The sequence below is a fragment of the Peromyscus eremicus genome, chromosome 14 (assembly GCF_949786415.1).
Source record: "Peromyscus eremicus chromosome 14, PerEre_H2_v1, whole genome shotgun sequence".
Taxonomy (NCBI): domain Eukaryota; kingdom Metazoa; phylum Chordata; class Mammalia; order Rodentia; family Cricetidae; genus Peromyscus; species Peromyscus eremicus.
Window position 1 is genome coordinate 78,426,286 of NC_081430.1, and position 15,289 is coordinate 78,441,574.

A 15,289-nucleotide genomic window follows, 5' to 3' on the forward strand; every position below is an offset into this window, starting at 1 on the left:
TCATAATGTAAATATCTGATATGTGACCCCCAAATGGGTCTCGACCCACAAGTTGAAAATCACTGCTATTGTAAAGGTGCTGGGGGTGCTGAAGAGGTGACTCGGAGGTTAAGAGCACACCGTTCTTGCAGAGGACCCAAGTTAAGTTCACAGCACCTATATTGGATGGCTCTCCAACTCTGGAGGATCCAACACCCTCTTTTGGACTTTGAGGGCACTGACATCATGTGCACATACCCACATACAGACACACATAATTAAAAAATAAAATCTTCTAATAAAGAAAGAAAAATCCTACTATGTAAGACTTATATTTCTACAAAAATTACCGTCACATCTTGGCCCCACAAAAATATTACTCGGGGAGCAATAGCTCCCATCTGAGCCACAAGACTGTTATGTCTTGAAAGACACCAAAATGGCTCAAAACCATCCAGACAAAATAAGGATAAGAACATCTATGTAGTAGATAGCAAAGCTGAATTATTTTTTTCCTTAGATTTAAAAACTACTATAATCTGAACATTCCAGAGGCAGACAAAAGAGGATCAGAAGTTCAAGACCTATGTGAGACACTGCCTAAAAAATAAATAAATAAATAAATAAATAAATAAATAAATAAATAAATAAATAAATCTTTCAAAAGTATACACATACACACAGATGAAGAAGAGAAATATCTTCCACATTCAAATGACTCATATACCCTGTGGATGTACCCTTCCCACTCTGCTGTAAGGTTTGAGTATTAGAGGATGAGGTGGCTTAGGCCCTGTCTGTGTTACAGAAGAATGTGAGATATACACAGTTAGGGAACTGAAATCAGAAAGGTCAAACTAGAACCCCCCCCAAATGGCTCCATCACTCCTCAGCTGTGCAGTCTTGTGAAAAGTAGGTAACCTTTCCCACTTTAAAGTGGAATGCTATTGCAAAGTGGAGATAAAAACATCTCCTTGGACTGAACTAACATTAAAAAACAAGTTTTCAATGAGTGTGACAGTATGTGATAGTAAACACTTGAAATCTCAGGATTTAGGAACTGGAGCCATGAGGATCAGGAGTTCAAAACCAGCCTCAGGTGATTTTGCACACCTTTAATCCCAGCACTTGGGGAGGCAGCGGCAGGTGCATCTCTGTGAGTTGAGGCCATCCTGGTCTACAGAGAGAGTTCCAAGACAGCCTATGGCTACACAGAGAAACCCTGTCTCCAAAAAAGAAAAAAAAAAAGTAACATTTCTAAAGCTTAATAGATCAAGCACTCTTCCAAGCCGCTGTCCTCAGCCTTGACCTCCCTGCCATTTCTCAAGGATCATGCGGTTGAGATCTGCCTGAATTTCAGGTCTCCCCACTGCAAAATTCTTCTCTAAATACCATCTCATCAAAGAAGCTTCCCATTTGATCTTTTCGTTGGCCTGTTCCATTAGTCACCTGCCCCTGCTTCCTCTACTATGTTAACACATTGTATGTTAGTGGCCTGTATCCCGAAGTTAGTAAGTATGTTCAAATAATTCCCAATATTAAACAATGTTTAGCACACGTTAATCCCAGTACTAGGCAGGCAGAAACAGATGGATCTCTATGAGTTTCAGGCCAGCCAGCACTACACAGTGAGACTTTGTGTGTATGTTATGGGGGGAAGATGTTGAGGGAAATGGCGGGGCTGGTGGCTGGAGAGATGGTTCAGCAGTTGGCAGTTAAAAGCACTGTAGATTGTTCTTTGAGAAGAACAGGGCTCCATTCCTAGCGTCCGCGTGTTAGCTCACAGCTCTCTGTAACTCCAGTCCCAGGACATCTGACAGCGCCCTCTTCTGGCCTCCAAGGGTACCAAGCATGCACCTGGTGCATAGACAAAGGCTCATACACATAAAATAAATTAAAAAACAAAAAACTAAAGATTTAAATGAGATGAAGGAGGAACAGTTTTAGTTATTTAGGGAAGAGCATTCTTTTTAAAAGCTACCTTTTTACATTTATCTATTTATTGTGTGTGTGTGTGTGTGTGTGTGAGAGAGAGAGAGAGAGAGAGAGAGAGAGAGAGAGAGAGAGAGAGTGAGACAGACAATGTGGAGGTAAGCACCTTGTGGGAGTCAGTTCTCTCCTTCCACGTTGTGAGTCCTAGGGGTCTAATTCAGGTCACCGGGTGTGTGGCAAGTGCTCTTACCAGTTCAGTCATCTTGTCAGCCCTGGGATGACCATTGTAAGTAGAGGAAACTTGCACTTATTAGTAAATTAGAGTATCCATCTATAGGTAATGTTATGCCCAGATGGCGGGGACCCCCAAAACCACCACAGAGACCAAATCCCGCATGAAAAAGCAGAGAGCCTTTATTTCAAGCTCTGGAGCTTGGTCCCTCTGTCTGTCCAACACAGCGGTGAGAGCAGAGAGCCCTGAGCTCAGGTGGGGCAGAGTTTTTATCATAGCAGAGGTTGAGGTGAGGGGATTTCCAGGGTCCAGGGGCCCTGATTGGCTGAAAATTGTCTAGGGATATCTGTAAAACAAAAATAGGTGTGTGCTAGACTCAAGGACATCTGGCCACCTTATCTAATGGTTAGAATGTTTGGTGGATCCCTGGGTGGTATCAGTTTAAGGCTTTTCCTGGATCTGGGTGTTGCCTGCCAGTAAGCCTGTCACAGAAGCTGTGTCTAGGCCCCTAAGCCTGTCATGGCTGCTGTGTGGTCAAGCTATTGGGGCCCCTTCACAGTAAACACACACTTGCAAACATATATATGGTATTTGCTCCTCCCATGACCTTGGGCTATAGGGCCTGAAGGAGGTGGTGCTTCCTGCAGTTGTAAGTGACCTCTAATGAGGAGTTGGAGAAGGGTCACATGCCCCTTCTTCCTGCTCCTGCCTGCGAGGTGGATTTGCTCCTGGTCAGATCAGAGGACGACTTCAGCTGTCTACTCCGTTCTGTACTCATGAGTGTATTTCCTCAATTTACTTTAATAAATTTCCCTAATACTTCTTAAACAGACTCCCATGGGTTTATTGCTTTATATATACACATCCATAGACATTACACACAAAAAAAGAAGAAGAAATTGAATTAGGAGAGTTTTTTTTTTCCTGAATATACATAAGAAATTAGAAGAGGAGCTGGGCAGTGGTGGCACGTGCCTTTTATTCCAACACTCGGGAGGCAGAGCCAAGCTGACCTCTGTGAGTTCAAGGCCAGCCTGGTCTACAAAGTGAGATCCAGGACAGGCACCAAAACTACACAGAGAAACTCTATCTCGAAAAACCAAAGGGAAAAAAAAAAAAAAGGAAGTTAGAAGAGGGGCCAACAAGCCAGCTCACCAAGTATAGGCACTCTGGCTCAGGATGACCGTGAGTTCAACTCCTGAGACTGTAATGGTGTAAGGGCAGAACCGACTCCTGTGATTTACCCTCCGACCTCCCACGCGTGGCGTGGCACTCCCCACTCCCAGGTACACATAAGGTAAACGAACATGTTTAAAAGAAGGAAGCTGCACAGCTGTTCCTGTGCTAGTTTCTGTGGGAAGTCATGAGGCCAAAGGTAGGAAGCCAGAGCGGGTGGATGACTCTGAGAAAATAGCATCTTCCAAACACACAGGGGGGATGGACACATGAAGTCACAGAGACTATGACAGCATGCTGAAGACCAGAGAGTCTTTGATTCCAGAGAAACTTGGGTACTGGTCCCCATAAGGCAACAGAAATTCAGAGGCCGGAGAGGTGATCCAGCCATTAAGAGCCCCTACTGTTCTGTTTCTAGCACCCGTATTGGACAGCTCACAATCATCTGTAAATGCAGCTCCAGAGGATCCAAGGCCCTTTTCTGGTCTTAGCAGGTACCTGCACACACACACACACACACACACACACACACACACACACACACACACACACTCTCTCTCTCTCTCTTTAAAAAAGAAATCCAGGGCTGGAGAGATGACTCAGAGGTTAAGAGCACCGACTGCTCTTCCAGAGGTCCTGAGTTCAATTCCCAGCACCCACATGGTGGCTCACAACCATCTGTAATGAGATCTGGCGCCCTCTTCTGTGTACATAATAAATAAATAAATAAATCTTTTAAAAAAAAAAAAAGAAATCCAATTCCCATATTATAATTAGGATCAATTGCCCCATTTTCTTCTTGGCTACTGGTTCAGGGTAGTGTCTCAATTTTTTATTCAAGGGAACTGTTGTGTTTCAGGGCAGAAGCATTTCTCTGTTGGGAACTAAGACTTACAGAGCTGAAGGAGTCAAAGTTGCAGAAATGGAAGTAGACATCATGGAAGTGGCTATTTAGAGACAATTCATTTCCATTTTTAACCCTTGATTCCTGGGTCCGTGTATTCTGCCTGTGGAGAAGCAGCAACATATATGGAAGAATGTATGTTCTTATTGGACAGTTACGAATTTTATGATAAGAATCCCAGTTGTTCAAGGTGCTGTCTCTCCCTAGCACTGGCATTGAAGCTATAGCCATTAGTCAGCTAGTCCACCATCCCAGCAGGTTATGGACAATGATGTATATGGAAAGATGGATGAATTCCACAGATGCAACACTCTTCCCCACTCTCATCTACCTGTCCTTCCTACTCCCTCCTTCTTTTTCTTCTTCCCCAAAGATGCACTATAATCTATGCTTAACCTTGAATTTAAATGTTTTTTTTGTTTTGTTATTTTTTGAGACAGGGTTTCTCTCTGTGTAGCCCTGACTGTCCTGGAACTCACTCTGTAGACCAGGCTGGTCTTGAACTCAGAGATCTTCCTGCCTCTGCCTCCTGAGCGCTAGGATTAAAGGCACGTGCCACCACTGCCCTGCGTGAATTTAAATATTTTATAAAGCTAGGAACTTTTTTCCCCTTCAGTGCTGGGAATAGTTATAGTGCTTCTGTGAAGGAGAGAAAAGCCACTTTCATTGGCACTGGAAGTTTGTGAAGAGATTTGGTCATCACTGCATCTTAACTCTAAATTGACCTAAGACCCTTATTCCAAGCTTCAGTGTTACACTGTCAATCAGTGCCTGTGGAATATTCCTTTACACTGTGTGAACATATGTCACTGTGATTGGTTTAATAAAGAAGCTGACTAGCCTATAGCTAGGCAGGATAAGGTTAGTTGGGAGAAACAGACTAAGAGAATGCTGGGAAGAAGAAGCGGGAGGAAGTCTGGGGAGTCATGAGGAGACATGGAGAGGAAATGAACTTGCCATACTGAGAAAAGGTACCAAGCTACATGGCAGAGAGTAGATAAGAAATGTGGGTTAAGGGGCTGGAGAGATGGCTCAGAGGTTAAGAGCACTGACTGCTCTTCCTGAGGTCCTGAGTTCAATTCCCAGCAACCACATGGTGGCTCACAACCATCTGTAATGAGATCTGGCGCCCTCTTCTGGCCTACAGTCATACATGTTGTACACATAATAAAAAATAAAAAATAAAAGAAATGTGGGTTAATTTAAAATGTAAGAGTTAGGTAGCAACAAGCCTGAACTATCAGCCAAACATTTATAATTAATATTAAGTCTCTGTGTGGTTATTTGGAAGTGGCTGCCAGGACACAGAGAAACTCCACCTACAAATGGTGCCCAAATGTCTGGTGTCTACATCCACATAAGACCCAAGAAAGGTTTAAAAAGTTCTAAACACACAAAAACAGAGCCAAACACAGCTTCCTAGTCTTGATTCTCTCATGCCTGCTGCAGTACAGAGACACATCTCCCAGCAACTGCCTGTGGGATGGAGCCAGCATGCGTTAGCACCGTTCATTAAGCCAAGCAGTGCCAGTGGCCGACCTAGCGGTTTAAGATTCACCTCATTCAATCCAAGAACAACACAAATGCTCAATAAAGACATACCTAGATGGAAAATAGCCGCTAAATGGGTTATAGTGTGTTTAAAAATACACATAGCTTGGGAGAGAAAAGAAAAAGGGTATGTACAGTCATAGATTAAAAAATAGTTTAAAAATAAACCAGGAGGTGGTGGCACATGCCTTTAATCCCAGCATTTAGGAGGCAGAGGCAGGCGGATCTCTGTGAGTTTGAGGCCAGCCTGGGCTACAGATTGAGTTCCAGGAAAGACGCCAAAGCTACACAGAGCTTTGAAAAAGAAAAAAAAGAAAAAAAAATTTAAAAATAATAAAGTCCTTTAAAAAAAGGAATAAAGTCATAAAAAATATGCCACGTAAAGATAGGAAATACACAGAGTCAGGATCCTGTATGCTATTATGTTGTCTTTGAATTTTTTGACTGCTGAATGAGTGATGGCTGCTAAGAGACATTGGATTATGAAAACTATTATATTAAACCAACCTATATATTTTAAAAATTTCTTGACTCCAAACTAGAAGTCAAAAAGTGTGTTGCTTTGGGGAAGAGTTTATGTTCTTATTTCCACAGGAAATGAGAGGCTATGGATTCATTCTAGGTTGATATGGATCAGGTTTGATCAGGGAAGACCCCCCCCTGAAATCCTGACTACAGACATAAAGAAATAAACCTAGAAAAACAACAAAACACATAATGTATATTTTACCTGCTCAAACATAAAACAAAAAAATTATTGTTGGTTAATTTGTGTATACAACACACAGTCTATACTTGTATTAATATAAAAATGTATGTTATCTTCAAAAGTTTATATGTTTTTGCTGGGTGGTGGTGGCAAATGCCTTTAATCCCAGCACTTGGGAGGCAGAGGCAGGCAGATCTCTGTGAGTTCGAGGCCAGCCTGGTCTACAGAGTGAGATCCAGGACAGGCACCAAAACTACACAGAGAAAACTTGTCTCAAAAAACAAAAAAAAATTATATATTTTCAGAACAAGGAGATCAGACACCAATGAAAACAGATGACCCAGGTGATTCAGCATCTCAAAATGTCTCTGTTACATTTTCCAAAACAGCTTCAAGGCTGCTGGCTAAGATAGTCCAACCTCACAAAATACTCCAGCAAAGACTTAACCATTATCCTAAATTTTCTCAGGGTCCCTCAAAGATGGTAGCACCTCCAGACAACAGGAAGCAGTTTAGAAAAAAAATTCACATTCCCAAAAGATTAGTTATGGATGTTTGTCATCATTTAAAGTGGGTTGGTTACAAGTTGTTATTAGTCATAGTCAGGAAGAAAGCTAAACAAAGGAGTTAAATTCAAAGATCTCTCTCTAAAGGAAAAAAGGAGGATATGCTATCGAAATGCTGAGATAGAAGGGTATATTATTGAATATATTTTTATCCAAAAAGTAACTATTAATATCAAAATATTTTAGAATGGTATGAATTTTGATTTGTTGACACAAATTTAAAGTTAGTTTTGTTATACTGTATGCATATTTCTACTCTTATTTGGGGCATTGTGCTTATGCAGCTCATTTAAAAATGTAATGTATACCGGGTGGTGGTGGTGCACGCCTTTAATCCCAGCACTCGGGAGGCAGAGCCAGGCGGATCTCTGTGAGTTCAAGGCCAGCCTGGGCTACCAAGTGAGTTCCAGGAAAGGTGCAAAGCTACACAGAGAAACCCTGTCTTGAAAAACCAAAAAAAAAAAAAAATGTAATGTATAATTAAGAAATACAGATTAATAGCCATCTATAATAATCAAACTTGTAGTCATATTAGGTATGTTTTCAAGGTTAAACAGATATATTTAGATATCTGCTTATATATATATTTAGATAGAGGGTCTTCAAACACTTCAAAGACCTATACAATATGATGTTTTAATATGTTTAATAACCTAAGGCTTTTCAAGACAGTGAGACACGTCTGCTCCTGACAGCACCAATTCACTTCAAAAGAAAATGATGGACACTGAAGAACCTCCATATGGAGTTTGCTTTCTTTATGGTAAAAGCTAGCCATTTGGGGAAAAAAACTCCCCTTGCCTCAATTCCTGACAGTATACTGTCCAAACTAGACAAGCAGGATGCAACTGCCAAACTTTGCCAAGACAAGGCAGAACAATCCTTTAAAATTCCTGCTTTACAGAAAAGCCTGTCAGATATTCTAGGTCTGTAGCCAAAGATGGATGCTCCAATGTTGCAGAGGAAACTTGGGTGACTGTCCAGACATCCAGCTGTTTCTGTCATTTCTATAGTTTTGGGAGTTGTTTGCCCTTCGCTTCCTGTTTACTCAAGTAATATTATATCCTTCTCAGATCTCTGAGAGAGTTGAAGACTAGATAGTTATAGTTTTCCTTATTGCCAAATTCAGAAAAGAAACTCACAGAAGATGTGTAAAGTGTATAAGATTGAGAGACATAAAAGGATAGTTTCGAGTTGGTATTACAAGTTAGGATAGAAATAAATTAGATATATAAATTTAGACTCACAAAGATGAGATAGCTAGTATAATATTTTCCTTAAATTTTCCAAATACAAATGGATTGGATATTGTAACTGTAGTTCTTACTTGATAACTGTTTTTGTTGTATATAATTTTACTATATTAAAGCTATAACCTTTTTTTAAATTTAGACAAATAGGGGGAATGTGGAATATTTTTTACACTGTATGAATATATGTCACTGTGATTAGTTTAATAAAGAAGCTGACTGATCAATAGGTAGGCAGGATAAGGTTAGGCAGAAGAACTAGACTAAGGAGATGAACTTGCCATACTGAGAAAAGGTACCGTGCCACATGGCAGAGAGTAGATAAGAAATATGAGTTAACTTAAAATGTAAGAGTTAGGTAGTTGTTTAACAAGCCTGAGCTATCAACTGAACATTTATAATTAATATTAAGCCTCTGTGTGGTTATTGGAGGGCAGCTGTCAGGATACAGAGAAACTCCACCTACAAGTGCCCTATTTTTCTCTAGAGAGATTTAGCAAGACTGTGAAGTTAACTTACTTTGCTATTCTGAGAAATGCATAAGTAAATTTTGTGTTTGAGCTTTCCAAAAAAAAAAAAAAAATTCATATGTAAAGACAAAAATCAGGGATTCTCTTAGACCTGTCATGAAAATTTTTGTTTTCTTTGACATAAACCTAATACTTAAATCACCTGAATGTTTCATTTCTTCAAGTCTTCATTGTGTTTAAATGAAGCCACCTTCAATCTGCAGTTGTAGAGAGTATTACTAAAAAATCAAATGTTGCTACAAAGTACTTCTTTTTATAAACACTTCAATACAGTTGACTAAAGGTGAGCAGTTGATTATTTGTGATGCTAGTCTAGTCCAGGTCTCATTGATAAGTTACTCAACACCACATTTGAATGTAACAGTACTATGGTACTATGTATAGAAGGCATGAGTGCTTGTATATAAGCATTGGAGAAACCAGGAATTGTTTACAATTCAGGGTTGTTTCCTCAATGGAGGAAACGAATACCTGTTTTCCACCCAGAAGGCTGGGAGTGGATGTTGTTAATGATCTGGTGAGCTTTGCTATCTGTAGAGATAGGCCTTACCCAAATCCCCCGGAATGTTTATCCTAGACTCTCCCTCCTTAGACTGTTGCAGGATATTTGATCACACTGTGAACCCTGAGATTGCACTATTTAGTGGGAAAACCTGCTTTTAGCTATGGTGTGGCTCAGCCCTAGCACACATCTTTAATCTCTGAGCTTTCTGCTTGAATATTGTAAACAGGATTAAATAAAATCAACCATAGGTCAAGAGGTGGAGCAAGCAACCAGTTCACAGGGGGAAAAAAAAAACATAGAATGTAAAAGGAAGCAGAAGGAAGGGGCATCCAGTTGGAGGAGTTTTGTTTCAGAAGGTGTAGGAGAAAGCTCTCTTTCTGGTATGACAGTGGAGGAGGAAGCATCTGGGTGCTTTCTCTGCCTTCTGAGCTAGCAGGTTTTCACCCCAGCATCTGGCTTTTGAGTCTTTATTGATAAAATCAAACCATAGAGACTCAGTTAAAAACAACACTAGACCTTTATCTTTAGCTTTGTTTTTCAAAACACAGAACCCATTCTTAGGGGAGATGTCACATGTACTTTATAGCCTGCTGACCTCTAAGATAGCTTGGTCAGAGATCACACCAGATCCTAGGCCCCTAAGCTATAGAACCCATCTTCATGGTCACATGTACTTTGCAAAGGAGTTTCAATGTAGTCACACCTTAAGTTTTATTGTGCATGTTGGGTTGGGATGGTTGTTACCAGGAAACTTATTTCCAAAATTATACTTTACTTAAATATGTCTAAAAAAGGCACTGGAGAGATGGCTCAGTGGTTAAGTGCATTGGCTTCTCTTCCAGGGGACCTGGGTTCAATTTCCAACACCCACATGGCAGCTCACAACTGTTTGTAACTCCAGTTCTAGGGGATCTGGCGCCCTCACACAGACATATATGAAGGTAAGACACCAATGCACATAACAAATAAAAATAAATAAATCTTAAAATATGTCTAAAATAAATTACCTGTTGTTAGACTCCAGAAGTTTGATCCAGCCCAGCTAAGTCACGCTGAACCTAGTTTTTCTTCTTACCTCGCCCTGGTCATTGCCCTGCCAACAGTAGAGCTTTCAGGGACCCCCAAGTTATGAGTAAGTCAATTTGAAATCTCAATTTAGAATACAGGGTTCGGGGTATAGCTCAGTGGTAGAGTGTTTGTCTAGCAGGAGCAAGGCCCTGGGTTTAATCCCCGTACAGAGAGAAAAGAGTTGCTGAAGATACAATAAAGGAGAACTAAAAGGGGAAAGCAGAGAAAGAGGTAGTCATTGTAAGAAATCAAGAAATAGGTTGAAGAAATGACTCAGTGGTTAAGAACACATTACTGCTCTTTCATTTTTGTTTATTTTGTGGGGTTTTTTTTTTTGAGACAGGGTTTCCTGGATCTCTATCTGTAGATCAGACTGGCCTCAAACTCAGAGATCTTCCTGCCTCTGCCTCCCAAGTGCTGGAATAAAAGGTATGTATAACCACTGCTCTTATAGAGGATCCAAGTTTGGTTCCCAGCAACTATGTTGGGCAGCTGACAAATGTCTGTAACTCTAGCTCTAGGAGGATCCACCACCTCTGGCCTCTGAGAGCGCCTTCACTCGCATGCACATAATCAGCCACCAACACATACACACAGATATTTAAAAATTTTTTTTTAAAAAAAAGAAATAGATGGGGAAATAAAAGGTTAAAGTTGAGACCATTGAGCGGGGCGGTGGTGGCGCATGCCTTTGCCTTTAATTCCAGCACTCGGGAGGCAGAGGCGGGTGGATCTCTGTGAGTTCAAGGCCAGCCTGGTCTACAGAGTGAGTTCCAGGAAAGGCACAAAGCTACACAGAGAAACCCTGTCTCGAAAAACCAAAAAAAAAAAAAAAAAAAAAAAAAAGTTGAGACCATTGAAAGCAAACAACTTGAAAGAGAAGCCTTACATACCAGAAGCCCACATCCAGAAGAGAATGTGATGTTCTATTTATAGTGGTACCCCAGTAGCTCAGAGGAGGGTCCCTGCATTGTGGTGACCCTTAAGGTTGGCTGCTAGGTGACAGGTGAAAGTATCTTGGAAGGAGTATGATGACAGTGCAGGGTTCTGAGTTGGATCCAAGTGCTGTGGTTGGCATGAAGAGCTGTTGCCTGGGTGACACTAATAGGAACGGGAAGCAACAGGAAGGAGTAAGTCTTTTCTCCCTTCATAATCCCTTTAGATCCTCCAGTGTTGGCAGCACCTGACAGAGCAGGAAGCAAAGGAAGACTGCAGGGATCCTAGTATAGCTCCACACAGCAGACCACAGAGGGTGGCTTTGAAGTGGAGCAATGACTTCTTCATAGTTGGACAACCATTGCTCAGATGACCTACAAAAGTTGAGGAAGAGTGGGCATGCTATAGTACAGGCCTGTGATTTTACCAGACAAGAGGACCGCAAATTTGAAGCCTGCCAGGCTACATAGTCATACTCTCAAAAGGGAAAAAAAATAGAAAATAAAAAAAATCATGGAGGGACAGCAATTTAGGACACTTCACATGGTTCTAGCTTGCTCTTTTATTTTTTAAAGACAGTGTTGCTTGTAGTCCAGGCTAGACTGGAGTTCCCTATGTAGCCAAGGATGACCTTGAACCCCTGGTCCTCCTTCCTCCCCAAGCATGTGCCACTGTGCCTGTCCAGACAGGGTCTGTCTTTAAGAGCTAGATGAATAGTGGAGAGAGTTACATAAATATGATGTGGAGAGTAGAGAGGAGGTAGTTTCTAGCATAAGGAAGATCTACTGAGGTTGATCAGTTTGAGAAACCTGGAGTTTAATAGAGTGAGTGCCATTCAAACTATAGTCTTTTGACTGGCCAATCTGAGAGTAAGCTTTCTATCATTGTGAGAAAATTCCTTATATAATAGTCCATAAGGGAGAAAAGTCTATTTTGCTCTGGGCATGCTGACTCATACCTATAATCCTAGCATGTTGGAAGCTGAGACAGAATGATGATGACTGCTATGAATCTGAGGCCAGCCTGGATTATAAAGTGAGTTCCATGCAAACCTGGGCTACAGAGTAAGATACTATCTCAAAATTAAAACCAACCATCACCATCTCACACAAATTTTGTGATTTCATTTTTCTTTCTTTTCTTCTTCTTCTTCTTCTTCTTCTTCTTCTTCTTCTTCTTCTTCTTCTTCTTCTTCTTTCTTTTTTGAGACAGGGTTTCTCCATGCAGTCCTGGCTGTCCTAGAACTCACTCTGTAGATCAGGCTGACCTCGAACTCACAGGTACGTGAGTGATACTCCCAAGGCTAGTAGTAGATTTCATTTTTCTTTAGAGCTGAATATTCAATTTCATATATATACCAGATTTTCATTACCCTTTCATCTGCTGATAGGCATCTAGGTTCCTGTTCTGGTAAATAGAGCAGCAATAAACATGGGTATGCAGCTATCTCAATGAAAGGATATGGTTTCTCTGGGTATAAGTGCTATGGGATATCTTTCTGTACACCATTATATGCTGTTCTCATTGGTTAGTAAATAAAGCTGTTTTGGCCTATGGCAAGAAAGTTTACAGCCAGGTGGGAAATCCCAGTGGAGGGACAGAGAGAGAGAGAGAGAGAGAGAGAGAGAGAGAGAGAGAGAGAGAGAGACCAGCCACTGCCAAAGGAGCAACAAGATGCCAGCAGACCAGTAATGCCATGACCACATGGCAACTTATAGATTAATAGAAATGGGTTAAGTTATAAGAGCTAACTAGCAAAAAGCTTGTCATAGGCCATACAATTAGTAATTAATTTAAGCCTCTGATTGATTGTTTTTATAAGTGGTTGCAGGATCGCAGGGCCTGGCAGGACCAGAGAAACTTCCAGCTACATAAGGTCTATAATGGCTGTATTAATTTTCACTCTCATTAGTGACGAATAATGGTTCCTCTTTCTCCACATCCTCAACATTGTCAGATTTCTTGATATAGTCATTCTGATTGGGTGTACTGGTATCTCAAAGTAGTTTCAACTCATACTTCACTGACAACTAAGGATGTTAAATAGTTTTAAAACTAGATTGCTTTTTCATCCAGGCTAGAGATATATAATTCATTGGTAGGGTACTTGTCTAGTATACACACGACCCTGGGTTCAATTCCCAGCACTGTAAAAAAATTTAAAAGTTACTGGTCATTTGTGAAGGCTTTGTTTTAGTTTTGTTTTGTTTTTCCAGAGGGGGTCTATGTAGACCTAGTTGTCATGGAACTCACTTTATAGACCAGGTTCTTCGAACTCAGAGATTTGCCTACCTCTACCTCCTAAGGGCTGGGATTAAAAGTGTGCGCTACCTCTGCCTGGCAGTGAGTTTTTTGTTTTTTGTTTGTTTGGTTTTTTTTAACCTATTTAATTTATTAGAACATTTGTTATTCAGCAGTTATATTTCATTGGTATTTAATCTCTACCATTGTTTATACATTTTTTAAAAGATTTGTTTATTTATTATATATATGGTGTTCTGCCAGCATGTATGACTGCAGGCCAGAAGAGGGCACCAGATCTCGTTAAAGATGGGTGTGAGCCACCATGTGGTTGCTGGGAATTAAACCCTAGTCCTTTGGAAGAGCAGCCAGTGCTCTTAACTTCTGAGCCATCTCTCCAGCCCTCTTTATTAATTCTGGATATCAGCCCTTCATCTGAAATGTAGCTGATAAAGATTTTCTCCCATCCTGTGGGCTGTCTGTTTGTTCTGATGGTTGTTTTCTTCGCTGGGAAGAAACTTTATTTTCATGTAGTCCCACCTGTTGATATTTGGGGCTGGTTCCTGTGCTGTTGCAGTTCTGTTCAGAAAGTTCTTGCCTGTCTTGAAGAGCAAGACTTTCATTTAATAGCTTCAGCATTTCAGGTTTTTAATTAAAGTCTTTGATCCATCTCAAGTTGAATTTTATACAAAGTGAGAGGTGTTAATCTAATTTCATTGTTTTTCAGGTGGAGATCCAGTTTTGCCAGCATTGTTTGTAAATAGGTTACCCTTTTCTGTTGTTCGAATCTTAGATGTTCTTTTTTTTTTTTTTAATGTGCATTGATGCTTTGCCTGCATGTATGTCTGTGTGAGAGTGTCAGATCTTGGAGTTATAGGCAATTGTGAGCTGCCATGTGGGCACTGGGAATTGAACTTAGGACCTCTGGAAGAACAGTCAGCACTCTTAACCTCTGAGCCATCCCTCCAGCCCCTTAGATGGTCTTTTAATAAAAAAATCCAGAGCCAGATATTGGGGTGAAAGTTGAAAGATGAGAAAAGCAGAAAAGCAGCCATTAGTTCTCACCTCTGTGAAATGCTCAGCTTCAAGAGAGTGAGTTTCTGTTTCCTCAGGCCTTATATGCCTTTCTCTGCCCAGACATCACTTCCTGGGATTAAAGGCATTTGTGCTTCCCAAGCAAAGGCATCAGATCTCAAGTGCTAGGATTAAACGTGTGTGCCTGGCTCTCTATTTCTAATCTAGTGGCTGGTTCTGTCCTCTGATCTTCAGGCAAGCTTATACTCTATTTTTTTTTTTTTTTTTTTTTGGTTTTTCGAGACAGGGTTTCTCTGTGTAGCTTTGCGCCTTTCCTGGAACTCACTTGGTAGCCCAGGCTGGCCTCGAACTCACAGAGATCCACCGGCCTCTGCCTCCCGAGTGCTGGGATTAAAGGCGTGTGCCACCACCGCCCGGCAAAGCTTATACTCTATTATATACTCTAGTACACAGTATATCACCACACTTTTCCAAATGTATGTTTTTGCCTCCTTTGTTAAAAATTAGATAATTTGAGCTTTGTCAGTTCATTTCTGAGTTCTCTATTCTGTTATATTGGTCTACCTGTTTTTATATCAATAACAGGCTTAGAATGTATACTTTTGTCAACTAATGTTGTCCTTTTATTTAATTGTTGCTGCCTTTTAAGCCACAGCTGTCCAAAATGGCAACTGA